Source organism: Panthera tigris, chromosome B1, assembly GCF_018350195.1.
Source record: "Panthera tigris isolate Pti1 chromosome B1, P.tigris_Pti1_mat1.1, whole genome shotgun sequence".
In the NCBI taxonomy this organism is placed as follows: domain Eukaryota; kingdom Metazoa; phylum Chordata; class Mammalia; order Carnivora; family Felidae; genus Panthera; species Panthera tigris.
The window spans coordinates 70,533,799-70,553,039 of record NC_056663.1 but is presented as its reverse complement, the minus strand read 5'-3'; the positions used below and the strand labels follow the sequence as shown (position 1 = coordinate 70,553,039).

The window sequence follows — 19,241 nt, the reverse complement described above, 5'->3', positions numbered from 1 at the left end:
AGAGAGATTTGATCTCATGTGGAAATAACATCTGTATGGATTCTTTGATGATGAATCTCAGAATAAGACCATCCTGCAGGTGGTCCCCAAATCCAATGATCGGTGTCCTCACAACAGAAAAGAGTAGAGACACCGGGGAAAGTCCTTTGAAGACAAAGGTAGACTGGAGTGAGGAAACTACAAGACAACACCAAACAATCACCAGAGCCATTAGAAGCTAGGAGAGAAGTATATCAGTGACTCCAAGAAGGAACCAATGCTGCTGACCTCTTGATTTCATATTTCTGGCCTTCTGAGCTGTGGGAGAAGAAGCTGTTATTTTAACCCGCTCAGTTTGTGGTAATTTGCTACCACAGCCCTAGTAAACTGATACAGTAGCTACATTTTATAATTTTTGACTTAAAAAAATTTTTTTTCATGTTTATTTATTTTTGAGGAAGAGAGTGACAGAGCACAAGTGGAAGAGGGACAGAGAGAGAGGGAGACACAGGATCCGAAGCAGGCTCCAGGCTTTAAGCTGTCAGCACAGAGCCCTACAAGGGACTCGAACTCCCAAATGATGAGATCATAACCTGAGCCGAAGTCGGATGCTTAACCAACTGAGCCACCCAGGCACCCCTGTAAGTTTTGACTTTTAAATAGTTTGAAAGAATCACAGACTCATCAAGCTGTAAAACTACTGTCCTTTCAACCTATCACCCGCTGCCCTGCCCTTAATGGGGACATCTCCTACAAGTACAGCAAAATACCAAAACCAGGTAACTGCATGGGAACAACACTGTTGACTGGACTACAACCTTCAATCAGTTCTCCACATGCACTCATCTATGTACGCATGTGTGTGTGCGAGTGTGTACCAGTGTGTGTGTGTTAAATCTGTTTAACTTGACCCCATGTACTGATTCTGCTAACCACCACTGCAGTCTGGTTTTCCAGAGCCACAAAGGAATTCCCTCATGGAACTCTGTTATTTCAGATCCTGCACCTCCAGCCTGTCCTTTGGCAACCACAAATCAGATGCTATCTCTATAGTTTGGTCATTTAGAGGAGAGTATATAAATGAAATTACACATCATGTACCCTTTTAAAACTGGCTTTTTCATTAGGCATGATATGCCCTTAGGACATCCAACTTATCCATAAAGCTGCTACGAAAATTCATCTACAGATTTTTTTTTGTGAGAACATAGCTTTCGTTTACCTGGAATCAGTGCCCAAGAGTGCAACTTCTGAGTCATATGGTCAGTACATATTCAGTTTTATAAGAAACTGCCCAACTACTTCCCGGAGTGGCTATAGCATTTGACATTCCCTCCTATACTACCACACTTCCTAGTACCTCACATTGGGAGTTAGGACCTCAACATATGAATTTGGGGGGGGGGGGGCGGGCACAAACATTCGGTCCACAACAGCTACAGAGTGACAGAGATGAGAAATCAATCCAATTTTGTCTGACTCTAGAATTAGTTCCTTGAGAATCATACAGGTGTAATTATCCTAAATGGCCATCTAAATAGTGAAGTGTAAGACATGGGATATTTGAAAATATATCTACATAGTTAATGGACTATGGATTGGTAGGTAAAAGTTAGATTTCCAATGCAGAGATATGTTTATGATTTATACATGATAGAATGATGATGGAAGAATTAACTAATTACAGTCAAGCAGCAATTACCTGTATTCTTTAGCAGACATTAAATGATTTTGGATCAAACTTTTAATATAAAAAAAGTAGACTGGATTAGAGTCTGGACTTGAGAAAGTAGAAGAGTTTTGTAAGAATTTAGACAAGAAAAATACATAAGGAGACAGAGTGAATTTAGTATTGAACTAGGAAATTGACTTTTTTCCTGGCAGTCAGGAAAAAAGGGATTCTAGTATAAGAACCGGGCTTCCAATTTTTGCAAGCTAGATGAAAATCAAATGGAACAAGGGAAATCCTAAGGATATCATCAAAATTGAAAATAGCTGGACCCATATATTCCATTTGGCTGCATTTGCCATCTGAGAAATAAACTGGTAAACTCCTTCAAGGCCAGGCATCCTATGTTTTTCAACATTAAATCTGCTACAACTGAGAGCTCAGTCCCTTATATATAGTAGACACTCAAATGTTCAAATGTTTGTTAATATTTGCCTTTTACTGTTTGGAGTGGTTACTGCAGTGGAGGCACATGTCCTTTAAAAATGACCCTCTGCCTCTCCTTAATGTCCCTTACCTCCTTCTTCTTCCCTCCTTCCCTCCTTCCTTCCTTTCTTTCTGGTAGGTAAGGAAATTGTATGGAACCCTAAGAAGTCTAGGGCAAAGCCACAGAAGTATCCCTAAATTCTGAGAATGAACCACAAGCACTCTAACGACCTACCATGACCTAAGTTGGCATCGTTTGTCTACTCCAATGAGATTACACAGGAAAAGGAATTTTAACCAAAGAAGTCAATAATAATCTTAAGAGGCAAACTCAAGAGGTATATAACTGTCAATATTACATGAATATTTAAATGTGTGTTTACATGAGAGGTATTCAGATTTTGGGTGTCCTTCACAGTAGGATGCCACATAGCCTACACATATTTTTTTTTTAACTATGAACTAAAATAAGAAGAATGCTGGCTGAAAGAGCTGGAGGAGTAAAAGAAAAACAGAAAAACAAAAAAAACAAAACTCCAAGAGGTATTTTCCCTTCACTTTTATGATTATAGTCTTTTGAGACAAAACCCACATCCATTCTTACATTTTAGATGCAGGCTTACAGCTGAGAAGTTGCCTCCCATGAAACACTAACAACAACAACAACAACAACAACAACAAAGACAATGTTGAGTTTTAAAAAATCTGCCTCTTAAAAGCTAGTCTCCTTCATACCCTTTTTTGTTCAAAGAGTAAATAAGATCCTGAAAAATTTCACAGATATCCCGGACATCAACTGGCACTTACATAGCAAACATTTCCCAATTCCAGCTCCTACTTCCATCCTTCAGCTAAGCCACAGCCCATCTAGAGCTCGTGAGTCAATGATTTATTTTTTTGGAAACGTTTTATTAAGATATAATTTGCCACCATATAATTCACCCACATGAAGTGTATAATTCAATGGTTTTCGAATATTCACAACTTCATAAACGTTAACTAATTAACTCGGCATTAGTATGGGGTTGCCATCATTTTAATTTACTAATTATTCTCATCATCATTTCAGAAACTGTTGGATATATGAACATCATCATATTCATAAACTTCAACTGCTCTTTCCAAAAAAGGTTAGCCAATGCCTATATATATCAAAAACTACCTTCTCCTAATTTTTTAAGATTTAATTTGAACCTCTGAGCTTCCTGGAGGTTGAGACTCAGTGGGCTGCATTCTGGAGAAGTTCAAGGAGGCTTGCGCTCAAGCCTCTACCCCGTGCTACTGTAACACCCAGGCACTCAGAAAGCACCCACCCCCCCGCCCGCTTCTTACACAATAAAACAATTAGAGACACAAATGAGAGTTGTCAAATTCTCCATCCATACCTAGGGTAAAACATAAGCACTGCAGAAAAGGTTCCCGTAAATACAATTTGAAAAGCACCTTTGAATCATTTTAATGCTATCACACTTGTATAACAGCAATGCTAAAACTTAAACATAAAGGGTTCTATTTTAAGCCTTGAGTCTGATCTTTCAATTACATATTATAAACACTAGATATAAAAAATCTCCTAAGTTAGGGTTTTACGATACTTCAAAATGTTTATTTTGCGAAATCTTTACCAAATTAAGTTAATCCATCTTCAACTCACTTAATTGACATGAGTTACAGTCAACGGAATATTTTGCTTGCAGATGGAGGTTTTAGTTTTTCAAAATTTCAGAATGTTAAAAGAATTCTGCATGAACTATAAATAATACTTTTTTTTTGTTTCATTGGGTTCTCAAATAGACCCGAACTTCAAAACACTTGTCTGTTCCAACATTTGGAAGAGTTTTAATTTGTTTCAAATCTAATTAAAGTCCATTAATTAGGGGAAAAAACTTCTCAAATTTTAGATGTCTGCTTCAGGGCATTTACTTTCTGATACTGATATACCTAACAAAGTTGACATTGCTAAATAAATCAAACACTTCTGCTACGTCATCCTTAAGTCATATTTTAATATATTTTATTATCTTTTGTCCTAGGGGCATTTTAAAATTGGGTTACTCTTAAAGTTATGCTTCTCCTCAGAAATAACTGGTCTTGAGGAATTTACTCTAGGAGAGTATAATTGTTTTAACACTAAAGATCTGCACTCAATAGGGAGTTAAAGAGATATAAGTTCCATTTAGGAAAAATAAAGGAGAAAACAGGAATTGAAAAAGTGATATCTGTAGATCATGTCCCCTTAGATAGTTATTATGTCCCAAGTCATTTGTTATCGTGAAGATCCTTGAAAAGTAAAATTCATAAAGTTATCAAAACAGACATTACCAAATTCCCTAAAAGAATTTTCTTTCAATGAACATTATAAAATGTTTTTTGGTACTGTACCAATTAAGTTGTACGGGAATAAAGGTACGGCCAAAAAGTAAAGTGATTTTTCAATGACTTCACAAGTATGAACATGTTTCCAATGATATTAAGTGCCCTCTTTCAGACCCACAAAAATGTTCACTTGTTTCCAAATATACATACAATCCAATATAGACAATATATGTTTTTAAAAATTTTTTAATGTTTATTTTTGACAGAGAGAGACAGAGCATGACTGGGGGAGGGGTAGAGAAAGAGGGAGACACAGAATCTGAAGCAGGCTCCAGGCTCTGAGCTGTCAGCACAGAGCCCAACACGGGCTTGAACCCACAAACCGTGAGACCATGACCTGAGCCGAAGTCAGATGCTCAACCGACTGAGCCACCCAGGTGCCCCAACAATATAAGTTTTTTAAAAGAGTGAAGTATGCGGTATATTTTTTATGTCAGGACATCTGAAAAAAGCAAAGCAAAGCATTATCTTTTAAAGCAGGTCTGCTTTACAAATCATATTTTCTCACTTATCTCCTTACAGATTAAAAAAGAAAAGCTAACAATTCAATAGAGAAAAGTACACATACCTCTTTCTACCCAGAGGTAATTGCTAACTTTCCTAAACAATTCCCAAATTTCATAATTTTACTCTGAGTAGAGAAATTGTTGGTATGGAAAATGGACCAATCCAAAGAGCTTATGTAGAAGTTTTCTGAAACCCCCAACCGAAGAGGAAGATTAATTCCAAAAAAGGAAACAACTCAAGTGATAGTCTGGTTCCATTTCCTCACATGCATTCTATTCTGTTCCTCTTTGTATTTCCTACTTCCCTGGGATCCTGCTTATCAGACTGTAAATCACCCCCAAGGAGCTGTCTGCCTAGGCCCTGTCCTTAGGAGGAAGCACAGATAATGAGGAGAGAAGCTGGGGACCAGACAGAAGGCTCCCCAGGATGTGTCATTAGCCCCTTAAAGGATAATGCAGAGAAGTCAGCATTATCAGCATTATCAGAAGTCAAAAACCCTTTACAGTCCAGTCGCGACTTCCTGTAGCCACTTGAAGAGTGAGACAGCAGTTATTAATTTGGACACGGTTACCTGCATGAAACATCATTGGAATTTCAAAATATCTTAGCTCTTTAAAAGCATAACTGTTCTTATTCATACATAAACCTACGATCCACTTCTCTGTTTTAAAATTTTAATGTATCCAAGCAATACGTTCCTTACATAGGAAAGTAGGCCTGGGTCCCATTAGTCCCATTTAGTCCCCATAACAATTTTGTGAAGTGGAGAGTACTATCACAGTTTCTACAGACGGATACACTGAGGTTATAGATCAAATAACTAAAAAAGCTAATTGGGAGTTTGAATACAGAAGAGTCTGGCTCCAAATTCTACACTCTCTTCAAACTTCTGTACTAGCTCAAGGAAAATGTCTTTAGTTTCAAGATAATTTTTAAATTAGCTTAAATCAGCAGACTTCCCCATTTAAAGGAACAATCAAGTGATCTGAGAAAGTATTTATATTTTGAGTGTATATAAATTCTGCTTTCGAAAAGATTAAAAGGAAAGGAAACACAGACATACAACGTGCACACATACACACACACACACACACACACACACACACACACACAACCACTATAGTTTGTCCCGTGAGTAGGGAACAGTTCTGCGTAAGAATCTGCTCTGGCCCGACTTAAATGAAACTGTAATTGCAAACCTTTTCCTACTTTTTTTTTCCTGGTTCTAAAAGTGTATGGTGTGGTAGATGGTTCTTTCGTTTGGGAAAACGTAACGAACAGTTGTATATGCCAAGGTATGTTGGAGTCTAGTGGTTAGAGACTGAAAGTTAAATTTCTCTCTCCATAGCAAAATAACAAAAATGTGTAACCTGGGGAGACAGAAGTGAGATGGAACATGGATTAAAATAGAGAAAGGGCCCCTCAAACACTAAGAACATAGCTGGGCCTATCGAATAAGACAACCAATAAGATAATTGCCATGTGAAGAACAGAAATTTTAAAATTCCTAAGCAATTTCAGGCTGTTTTCTTCTCTTACCATGATGAGTCTGCCTTCCTTGCTTACCCCCAAGGCTTCAATTAAAGTCTGTAATACATAACAACTTTGTGCTAGTAAAGGAGAGAGGAACTGTCCCATATGTGCAGCAAAGCTACAGAATGCATGACGGCAAGGACAGAAGGAGTAGTGATCAAGAATGCAATCAAGCTGTGGTGCCTGGGTGGCTCAGTCGGTTAAACGACTGACTTTGGCTCTGGTTATGATCTCGCGGTTTGTGAGTTCGAGCCCCGTGTTGGGCTCTGTGCTGACAGCTTGGAGCCTGGAGCCTGCTTCGGATTCTATGTCTCCCTCTCTCTCTGCCCCTCTCCTGCTCATGCTCTGCCTCTCTCTGTCTCTCAAAAATGAATTAAAAAAAAGTTAAAATAGAAAATAACACAGTGTTAAAAAGAATGCAATCAAGCTATAACCATGTATTCAGAACAACAGGTACTCAGAGAGTAAGTACTCAAACCCAGCCTCAAGAACACTAAGAACAGTGCTAAACTTCCCCTAATAAATGGGATGGGGTGTGTTTGGGTATTAAGGGAATATAATCACACAAGTCCGGAGAATTTGGTGGGTAAGCATGAATTTTCAAAAAGAAGAGGGGAAAGGGAGAAGCAGCTGGAAATAAAGGAAGAAAAAGGGGAGGAAGGAAAAAAGAAAAGAAAAGAAAAGAAAAGAAAGAAAAAAGAGCAAGAAAAGAAAAAGGGAGGGAAGGAAAGAAGGAGAGAGAGAGACAGAGACAGAGAGAGGAAAAAGAAGGAAGAGGAGAAGGAGGAGAAAAAGAAAAAAGGAAAGCAGGCAGGAAGGCAGGAAAGAAGGAAGGAAAGAAGAAAGGAAAAGAAAAAAAAAAGAGACAACCACTGTAATAGAAGCGTTTCCCTCCTCCCTTGGTGATCAAGTCAAGGGACAGAAGGATGTTTCCAGTGCAATGCTTGACTTTTGAAACTTAAAATGACAATGTAAACTAACTTGATCTTTATGATCAAAGATCAGGAACTATTAGAGCTGGAAGCTGTTCCTTTAACAGGCCAGGCTGGTCCCTATTCAGGGTCTCTATACTTCCTCTTCTTTCTGCCTAGAAACTCTTGCCTTTGGTTTGGGTATAGCTGCTTCCTTTTCATCATCCATGTCTCCAGCCAGATGTGACGCCCTTTCCTGTCCATCATGACTAACCCCATTCTCCCGCACTCACACTCCTTCCCCCATGCACTCCTATCCTCCCTGTTCCCTTCGTCTTGCTTCATTTTACTCAAAGCAGCTACTACTATCTAAAGACGTATTTTTTTCTTTCGTGTGTGTGTGTGTGTGTGTGTGTGTGTGTGTGTGGTGTGAAGTGTCTTGTTTATTGTTTCTCCTGCACTACAATGTAAACTCTAGAAGGGACTTGACCTCTGTCATTTACCTTTCCATTCCCAGCGCTGAGAACAATGCCTGGCACATAATAGACCCTCAAAATAATATTTAAGAATTAAAGATATTAAAGAATGAGCGAGAGGACCTAAGAAAGGGATAAGCCCAGAAGAGGACAACTAAATGGGAAGGCTGGTAGAAAGGTTTGCTGAAACAGTGACATACTCAGTGAGATGACAGGAGATATGAGATAAACATGAGGTAACACAGGAGTGAAAGCTCAAAGGGCAAGTGGAGTATTAGAATGCAAGAGGAAAAAAAATTAATAGCCCCAGATCGAAATTAAAGCCCATGAGGAAGCAAGGACAGTACTGATACTCTCTAGAAATGAGGAAGAGACTGTCATCCCAAGAGACTGAGACTAGGGTGGTGTACTAAACAACACAATTAGGCCATAGCTCTAGTCTAGCACTCTAGTCCTAGCAAGGACAGTGAAATCAGCCTGAGCAATGTATGAATCATCAACTGAGTAGCTGAACACATCCTTCCTGCCTAAGGGTGCCCAGTACATGACAAAAGTTCAATGAATTCCTATTAAATGGGCTAACAAACCAACAGGTCATTATGATAAGAGTTGTGGCTCAACTATCGAATCCTACAACATCAACATTAAAGGACTCTTCCTAAGCCATCTAATCATTCTTTCTTCCAATCCCCTTTCATTTTCAAACATCTATTGGACACCTACCATGAGCACAACTTTGAAGACACGGTTAATACTATATTAATACTTTACTCTCCTAGGAAATTGCTACAGAGGCTACTTCCTCTTTCCAGTCTCAGAACAAATGTTACAAGCAGCCTTCTGGAAACAGTGTCCTTTGATTTCTAATGTAGTGATGGGTCTTAATGTTAGGAATCGCACTCCTTCCAGAGGGAAAGGCATTACAGAGCAAGCCCATGGAAAAGAGATTCAGGACAAGTAGAGACTTACAGGCCTCCCCAACCATGCATCTAGGTAAATACAACATTCTGAAGTTAAGTATATAAGACAGTGAAAATATCTTATAAGAGAAACAATCTCCCATAAATGAAGAACGCTTTCTAATGACCTCTTCTAGGTGTTAAAAAGATTTTGCTACCAAGGTTAAAGTTAATAAACAAAGACAAATGCCTCAGAATATAGATAGAGATTCATTCACCTTATTTTTTTTTTTTTAAGTCAACTCTACCCCCAACTTGGGGCTCGAACTTGTGACTCTGGAATCAAGAGTCACATACTCTGCCAACTGAGCCATGCACTCCCAGTCACATTAAGTCTTAATAAAAATTCACTTCTCCTAGATGGCTTTTAAGTTTCAAAGATACCACCCCAATGTAGATTTCTCATCAGTTAGCCAGCACCATCCAAAAGAAATTTCTCGAATATAGAAATATCTGTAGGCACTAGCCATTTGTGATCATAGACTTGTAAGTACAGCAATGGAAGAAATTAATGTTTTAAATTAATTTAAATTTTATTTAATTTCAATTCATTTAAATTTACATAACCACATGTACATGGTGGCCATTGTCTTGAATAACATAATTAGGCCATAGATCTAGTCTTAGCACTCATTAATGGAAGCTGGTATAAAAGAAATAATATGATCTCCTTCTTTCTCACTAACCTAGAAGGAGAGTTAAAATAACATATAATTTCTAAAGGATCAGATAATAAACATTATTACTGAAGTCCCCTTACTCCACTCATAAATGTATTAGCTGTCTGGCCTTCAATACTTCTTTTAATTTTTCTGGACCTCAGCTACCTTAGCAGTAAAATAAATGTGCTCTAGTGAACCATTTGATACCTTAAGATCTTTTCTATCTCAAATACATATGATTTAAATCATCATATGTCACACTTTAAAAGGGTTATACTGTTTATATATAATTAATATGCCTAAGATGTCACTTGCTTTAAGACACATCACAGCTTTGAAGAAAAAACCAAGAGGACATTGAATGTATTCCAGGGACGCCTGGGTGGCTCAGTCAGTTAAGCATCCAAATCTTGATTTCAGCTCAGGTCATGATCTCACGGTTCGTGGGATCAAGCCCTGTGTTGGGCTCTATGCTGAGCTTGGAGCCTGCTTGGGATTCTTTCTCTCCCTCTCCCTCTCCCTCGGCCCCTCCTTTGTTCATTCTCTCTCTCTCTCCCTCTCCCTCAAAATAAATAGATACAAACTTAAAAATTAATTAATTTATGTATGCATTCCAACTAGAAGGCATATTACTCCTTCAGCAAATGGAAAATTATAAAAACCGAGCGTCTTAGAATCAAGGAAATACAAATGTTCACTAGAGGAATATTAAATGATTATAACACCATCAATCAGTTTGTTATATTTATTGCTATTATTAAGTTATAAACAGATCGTATGCGTAATGAAAAAGTACACAAAAATCATATTAACCCATGCCAATACTGTTTGACAAAATAACAAATAATGTGCACAATAAATATATAAAAAGTGTAACTGGAAATGTCTCCAATAGCAAGGCCTACCCATTTTATTTTTTTTAAATGTTTTTTAGTTTGAGAGAGAGAGAAAGAGAGAGAGTAAGCAGGGGAGGAGCAGAGAGAGGAGAGAGAGAACCCCAAGCAGGCTCTGTGTTGTCAGCACAGAGCCTGATGCAGGACTCAAACTCATGAACCATAAGATCATGGCCTGAGCCAAAATCAAGAGTTGGATGCTCATCTGACTGAGCCACCCAAGGGGCCCCCATTTTATTTTTTCTTAATAATGGTTTAAGTTAAAGTCAGTCCTAAAGAATAGCATTTGCTAATGATAAATGTGAAACAGAGTTTTGAATTTCCTGCATTTTTACACACAAAACTCCCTAAGAGTGGCTTACAGATTGTAGTAATATTGTACATTAGACATGAAATTCCAGAGACCATTGCTATCCGTTTTGGCTTTGTAAAATCTTTGTTTAAAATGTCCCAGGGGTGGCTGGGTGGCTCAGTGGGTTAAGTCCCAACTCTTGATTTCAGCTCAGGTCGTGATCTTGCAGTCGTGAGACTGAGCCTTGTGTCAAGATCTGCGCTGAGCATGAAGACTGCTTGGCGTTCTGTCTCCCTCTCTCTCTGTCCCACTCCCCTGCTTGTGCAAGTGCGCACTTGCTCTCTCTCTCTCCCTCTCTCTCTCAAAAGTGTTAAAAAATTAAAAAATAAAATATCCTCAAATATGCGTACTTTGTTGTTTTTTAGAAATAAGTTATGTGACTAAAAGAGTTAAGGGTAATTAATTTCTTCCTTATAAAAAGTGTTAAGTATGGGGAAAATTAACATATATTCATAAAACATATAATTATTAATTCATCATATCTATCTGTAGCTCATGTTCTCCCACAATTATAGTACACTATTAAAAATATCTCAAACTAGTTAATAGCTAGAATTCAATGAGAACTATTTTATTTTAATTTTTTTAAATGTTTTTTATTTATTTTTGAGACAGAGAGAGACAGAGCATGAGCAGGGGAGGGGCAGAGAGAGAGGGAGACACGGAATCCACAGCAGGCTCCAGGCTGTGAGCTGTCAGCACAGAGCCCGACGCGGGTCTCGAACTCACAGACTGTGAGATCATGACCTGAGCTGAAGTCGGACACCCAACCGACTGAGCCACCCAGGCGCCCCAAGAACTATTTTAAATCTATGAATCAAACTCAATGCTCTGTGAACCTTAAATAACAACAAAAATAAATAAATAAATAAACAGCTAGGAAAACTAGCTGAAAAACAATAAAAAGACAAAACCACACTATTCAATTTTATCCAATGAACAGACTTTGAAAATCAGGACTGGATGTGCTTGTCAATTATTTTTAAATACTCTTAATTACCAGCACTAAAGGAAAACGCTACAAAAAGCCATTAATTCGGAAGTAAACAAAGAAGTAGTTCTAAAGAAAACTCAAAAGTCATTTTCTCCAAGACATCTTTTTAAATGAAATATAAAAGCAGAGCTTCTTTTTCTGAATTCCATTCAATGTCATTAGAACGACAAACAATTGCCACTAATTCTTTTAAAGTAACCTACACGATTCTTGGAAAAAGGACAACGTGACATAAACCCACACTCCAACAGACATAACATCTAATCAGTCAGCAAATATTTACTCATCATTTACTAACTCATGCAAGAAACAGAGCACGAAGAGCTGAGAAAAAAATCAGTTCTTGCAATTCTGCCCCTCAAGGTCTAGAGAAAGAGTCAGGACAGAAAAGCAGCAAACATGGGTGTTGGGAGAGGGGGCGGAGAGACCAATGGGGAACACGGACAGATGGGTCGTGGGGCAGGGAAAATGAAAGAAAGATGTGCTGTGGGGAAATGCTGATGCCTATTCCTAAAAAGAAAAGTTGCAATCCCCATGGCTGCAGCAGTTGAAATATTACTCTTAAAAGGATCTGCTTAATATTCTACCCTAGCCAAGCAGCCTACCCTAAAATGCACTGAAGAGCTACTCAATAAATGTTGGCCAAATGAATAGACATTTTTTTCCCTCTCTGCAAAGCTGGTCCATGTAAAAGTTCAAAACTTCATTGCGTGCAGTCAAGTGTCTATTCATGAACAGCTGAACAGTTTTGAACTTACAATGTGCATTCCTGAAATCGAGCCCTTTCTCTCTTTCTATGTAAGAGCGGTACCCACTTCTTCACCAATCATTTATTGAGGACCTATGATACACAAGGCATCCCGTTAGTTGCTGGGTATAATGAAGTGGGTATATATACTTAGTTCTGATGTTTCTCTGATTCCAAACTTTTATACTTAATCTATCTGTAGACATCTGATAGGTACCTCAATTTTAACACAACGAAACAAACTCTTCATTGTTTTTTTTCCCACAAATCCACTTCTCCCCTGGTTTTCCTTCTTAATAAAAGGGACCACTGCCCCAACCATACACACAGTTGCTAATGGGGAAAAAAAAAAAAAAGCTGCTAGTTCTTAAAATCCAGCAGGAAGAAAAACAATTTTTAAATAAACTTTATCTAAAGTAAAAGGAAAAATACTATCAAATAGTGATATGTGCTATGCAGAGAATTAAAATGACGGGGTGAGTCTGCTGGTGGTCTCAGAAGGTGTCTGAGTTTTGATTCCTGGAGAAGTAGACCTTGGGAAAGGATTTAGGTACAAAAAGTTTAGTTGGGGCGTGGAGGAAACATCAGTGGGAAGGCGGGAACTAAGACAAGGAGAGACCAAGTGGCCATTACAGGGTTCCTTACCAGGACAGCTACACTGCCAGCAACTTTATTTAATCCCACTGGGTCAACTCTGGGACCCAGTGAACATATGCATGCTTCAGAGTTTTCCATCTGAGGGGTGGGGGGGGCTGGGATATTTATATACCAAACCCTAACGGTTCCTGGTTGAGAGCTGATGGGGGAGACAGAACCACTTCCCCAGTGCCTGTGTCCTTCTGGTCAGTAACAGGAGGCCCACATGGGGAAAGACAGCATGCGGACAATCAAAGGCAGGTGCCACCGTCGTGCTGTGAAGGAGGCAAAGCAGAGTGTACGGGCGGGCCTGCACGAAGCCTGATGGCAGGGCGACATACATATATGCTGGAATCTAAATGGACAGGAGGATCTGGGATACAAGCTTTCCGGTCACAAGAAACTGCCAGAACAAGATCAAGCTCGGTATACTTATGAAAAGGTCAGCTGGACAGAATGCATGGAGCAAAGAGGGAGGCCGGGAAAATCAGGTCGGAAAAGCAGATACAGACCAGATGACAAAGGGCTCTGAAGCCAGAATAAAATGCCTGGAGTTCATTCTAATCAAACTGGGAAGACACGGGTGGGAAGTACAGGCTTGGCGGGATCTTACCTACGTTTTGAAAAGAGGGCTCTGGTGCAAATGAATAGTCGGACCATGAGTGAAAATAAGAAATTGGGGACACTGCCACAGTGAAGTTACAGTGGTGGCAGGAGATACGAAGAAAGCGGACCTGCCAGGGAGCTGGATATGCAATAAAGGGTACGGGAGAGGCAGGCGGGGTGAAGAATCCCTCATACATCCCTCACTAGCAACTCTATGTAAGGTAGGCGCAGTGGTCCCTTTTACTAGGAAGGAAGAAGATGAGGTGAGAAGTAGATTTGTGAAAAACAGTGAAGTTTCTTTTAGTTAAGGTTAAAGACACAAGTTTGGAACCAGAGAAACATCAGGACCAGAGACCGATACAAAGGAAGCATCTACATGTGTATAGCACTGGAAGGCAAGAAATTAGATCAGGGGTAGTATCATACATAAAGAAGAAACGGGCTCCAAAGACCGACTTTTACACTGCAAATAATAAGAACACATCTGTCGATAACATTTTATTGTATCACAGTAAAATATACCTCAGTAGTCACGGCCAACCCATTCTGTCATTCATTCATTCAGTATTTATTGAGTTTAAAATAGACTCAGGGCATTATGCCGAGAACTGTAAGAAATTTAAAATCTATCATATATTAATCCTCATTTTTAAGGGCTCAGGGTCTAGACCCATACAGATTAAAGACTGACTGTGGTAATTGTTCTAAGAGAGATACAGAGAAAGAACCATGGTAACTTAGGAGAAAGAGATTATTTCCACCTGGCAAAATCATAAAAGGTTTTGAGTGGAAATCAGCATTTAAGCTGGGGCTTAAAGCCTTTTCAAATTTGTAAAACTTGCCCACTAAACACTTAGGAAGTGGATGCATTTCAAGAGTGAGAGACTTAAAGAACAAAACCACAGAGAGAAGACTTTGGAGGGAGGATAATTCTAGAGCTCATTAAACAGTTCAATTTGCTAGATGATAAAATACCTGAATGGGATAGATGGTGAACATTTCTAGGATACCACATTTATTAAATACATCTCTAACGTTTTCCATGTAAAGAAATAATTCACTTTCCATGGTGTCAAACACAAATTTGATTGGGTTTAAGAAAAAATGTTAAGCCGTAAGTTCATTTCATTTCAATTCACTGTACTAATGTACCATGAGCAATCATTCTGCGCTTAGAAATTCACTTCTCACATCTACTGTCCATTTTGGTTATATTTTTCTTCATTTAATCATTTCATAGCACCTTTTCCATCTATCCAACTTTATCTTTAAACGCTGGAAACTCATGCATTATAAGCTAGTCAGTATAAAGGAAAAGAAAAAGACGTAGGCTGGGTAAGGAGATAAAACACGGGCTCAGAGGAGTAAACAGCACCAGGGGGCACACTGGTGGGAAGAACGGAGGCACAAATGGCCAACAGAAGGGATGGGCAAATTCACAGACTGTAAAGAGGAATTTCACCCAGTTCCATGCTCTAAACTCATTCCTTTAGATAGCTTTCATTTTTCTAAGTAATATCTACACCCAACGTGGGGCTCAAATTCACGGCCCCGTGATCAAAAGTCACATTAGACAGACTTCATTTTAAACCCATAAGTTCAGTTTCTTTTTGCCATTCTTTAAAAGACTATGAGAAACATCCTTTTATGGTGGCCTTTAAAGACTTTTTCATACACAGCCCCTAAAAAACACAATTTAGCCATAAAGAGCTTTCTGCAAAACACTGCTTACAAGACAATCCTTTTTTTTTTCTCATATTGCTGGTCATAAGAATAAAGTTTATCATTAGTGAAGGACCAAGTGTTTATCTCCATGGAGGTTCTCAAGAGGACCGCCATGCTAACAATATGATTACATGCACAAGAGAGCCAAACAAAAGAAGAAGAAAACGCAACAAGTAAACGAAACATTAAACACAAAAATGTGCAGGAACTCTTTCAAAAATAGAGAACGAATAGAAACAATTCAAATAAATGAGCCCATGAGGGGGACACTCACGGATGTCAAATGGAAGCAACAGACAAGAAAGCAGTGACTCTGCTGTACAGACTGAACATTACAACATTACAGACCCTCAAAATTTGGAAAATCTTAGTTTAAAAAAAAAGCCGCCTGGGCAGCTCAGTCAATTAAGCGTCTGGCTCTTGACATCAGCTCAGGTCTTGTGAGTTCAAACTCCACGTCGGGCTCTGTGCTGACAGTGCAGAGCCTGCTTGGGATTCTCTCTCTCTCCAAGACCCTCCCCTGCTCACTCTAAATACATACATACATACATACGTACATATATAAATACATGAGTAAATATGCAAAATGCCAACCAGCAAGAAGATAAAACATGTATGTCAATCAACCCTTTGGAAAATGACTGAATAAAGGTAAAAATACTATGTAAATAATGTCCCAATCCAACATGTAAATATCTATGTACTTCCAAAGAAAATTTATCATTGTCTATTCAAAACTTAGAAATTATGAAAATATACATTCTATGTCTTAAGCTACCTTGATAATCAGTCGAGGGAGGAAAGAGAAGAAAAAGGAAATAAAGGGGAAAAAGTAAGTAATATCTTATAAAAATAATTTTACAGTACATAAAATCAATTTTTCATAGCAAAAAAAGATCAATAAAATATAAACTACTTTCCAGTTAAAAAAATAAAACTGATTTTGCCCCAGGGCACCCGCGCATACAATTCTGATTCCTCCAGCCTTCTGGAAAGCATAAAAATACAAAAGAATTATCCAAAGAGACACAATCTTTCCTCTTCCCCCTCCTCCTCCTTCAGTGAATGATTTACCATTCAATAAAGGTTAACTCAGGTCAACTTAAAAAAAAAAAAAAAAAGAAGAAGAAAAGAAAAGAAAAAGGGAGCTAGTGCTCAACCTTAATGTAAAGTAGAACAGAAAATATCTCCTGATTATTTATCCTGCAGTGACTTATTAGATATTAGGAATGGCTGATAATATTTTTAAATATTTGATTTCACAACAAGTTACCTACTTTCAAATGGCCCTTTCAAGATATCTGTGTTGACAGGCTAGAACTTGTAGTGTCCTGAGAAGTGCACAGCCGTGTTCAGAAGGCCCACACAAGTAGAAATGTTGAAAAAAATCTGGGTTCACAGATGGTAATATACCAGATGCTAGAACACCAAATAAGTTGTCATTTGATTTTGGATTTAAATTAAATGAACTGGCTTGCTAACTGAATTCATTTGTCTGTCATTAGACTGACATCTCCAACCTCCCAAAAGCACAGTTTACTTTTTACCTCACCAGTATATGCCTTTGTGTGAATACTGGGTAATCTATTATATATACTGGATGCACATGTTACTCAAAATTGCACTTTAAGAAAAAATAGCATCGAAAAAATAATCTTGTTCAACATCAGATTTAACTAAAAATATATAGTTTACTCTTATTGAAAAAAGTCTATTGACTTTTTTTCAGGCAGACAAGTGGAAAAAGAATTTCAGGCATTAGGAAGAAAGAGCATATACAAAATTGTGGAATCATCATCAAATTTGGAAAACTGAAAAGACTTCTCAGGGGCTCAACTCAAGGTATCTAAAGAGGATGAATGAAGTTGCCGTAAGACATTTGAGCTTGATCACTGAAGGATTCATAGAATAGGAAATCCTACTATTAGATTTGGGGGGTGTGGGAGGAACACAACGTACAGAGTAAAATGTTTACATTACCTTAAAAGAAATTTCATTTAAATAAGACCTGACCACAATAGTCATATAATTGTAAACAAAAACATAATCTCATTATAAAGCCCAGGCTCCTTGTAATAAAGACCACAATTAAGAATCTGGGTTTATATTTTTATTGTACATAACACTCACTTCTTTTCACTTATCACCTTTATTATTGGTTCTAATTTTCCTGCCCAGTAATCCCATAACTGTATTTTAACTTTTTTTTCCCTGCTACCTATTGGGGGTGGGAGGGAGGGGGCGGGGGAGAGGTGTGGAATGCAGCAAAGTCGTTCTGAACAGACAAAATTGACAAGAATTGTGAAAACAAAGGATGTGACAGCCCCAGAATTTTGACCTTTAGAACTTGAAACCAGATGTATGACTCAGCTCCCCAATACACATGAACTCTTTTGTATTCTGGGTACAATGGCAAATATTTCCTGTTATTAAAACATTTTGGGATTATCTTCCCAAGATGTTAACATACAGCTTCTGAAAAGATAACTGCACAGTGACAATAAAAAGATTGTTAAAGGGGGCCTCTAAGCTACAGGACAAACAGTATTGCATTTCTAGTGAGAAGAACACTCTCTGTAGGCAGAGATCCATGAAGGCTTAAGTTGCCCAGGTTCACATTAACCTCTTTGGTTAGTGCATGTGCTTTAGAAAGCCTGACAATCACAGGGTTGGCTGGCAGTGGGGGAGGAGGGTCAGTGGTGATTCTCTTCCACGGCTATTGAGGAAAAGTGTCCCAGGATAATCTTGAAGCACATTACACCTTAACTGTTTATTAGAGCTGGGACAATTAAGGGCATGACAGTGGCCGGATGTAAGGGTGTTAATATCAGAAATGAAGTTCCTGGCCCTTATGCCCTGGACTGCTCTGCTCCCATGAAATCTTGGACCACCCAGACATTCACTTTGCTAACCATCCTCTTCAACTAAAGTGGAGATATTTACTCAGAATGAGGGGTTATACTTACAGTGGAACGTATCTTCATATGTATTTTAAACATTACATTTATAGGAGGTTTTTTTTTTAATTATATCTGTTGAACAGAAAACCCTCAGGTGGTACCATGTGCTTCATTATTTTTTTAAGAACCTTCTCTCCCTTGAAAATCAGTACATACATTCTGCATAAAAAGTATATTACGGCAACATTTAAAAAGCACTTACAATACCTAGTCATGTCACTTAAAGTATATAATTTGGTTTAAAAATAGCTCCAAGTTTTAGAAAATGTATAAGTCAAAGAAGTGAGAGGGGTACATTTACTTACTAATGTAATGCTAATTTAATCTATTATTAGGAGCTTTTAATACGCCAAAGAGTCTGCTCTGAGCAGGAGTCTGACTGTGTTAAATTGAACTTCACATTTCATACAATTTACATTTCTAAGGGCAACACTGAAAAAAAATATAAATGAATGCACTCAGGTTTAGCTTTCAGATATCCGGGCAAGCATAATATTTACTTTATCTAGTTGAAGGAAGTGAACCCAGAAACGGCACACTGTATTTGTAGTCAAAGAGTGAAGAAAAAAAAAAGTGTGGAATGAGTTAATATTTGTTCATAATCATCACCTGGTGGAGTCAGACAGGCCTGCCACTTTGTACCCCACCGTTAAGACCCTGGGAAAGCTCCATAACTTCTCTGGAGTCCGAGCTGCCTCATCTTTGCTAATTCATGGGTTCGCTTACAGACCTAAGTGAAAGAAAGCTAACAAAATGTTGGCCCACAGTA

The 19,241-nt window shown here is 38.3% G+C and overlaps 1 protein-coding gene across 3 annotated transcripts in view; it reads right to left on the bottom strand.

The window, feature by feature from the left end:
- PDGFC (platelet derived growth factor C) overlaps positions 1-19,241 on the bottom strand; it is a 205,147-nt gene that overhangs the window by 143,354 nt on the left and 42,552 nt on the right. The gene's annotated exons all lie outside the window — the stretch shown is intronic.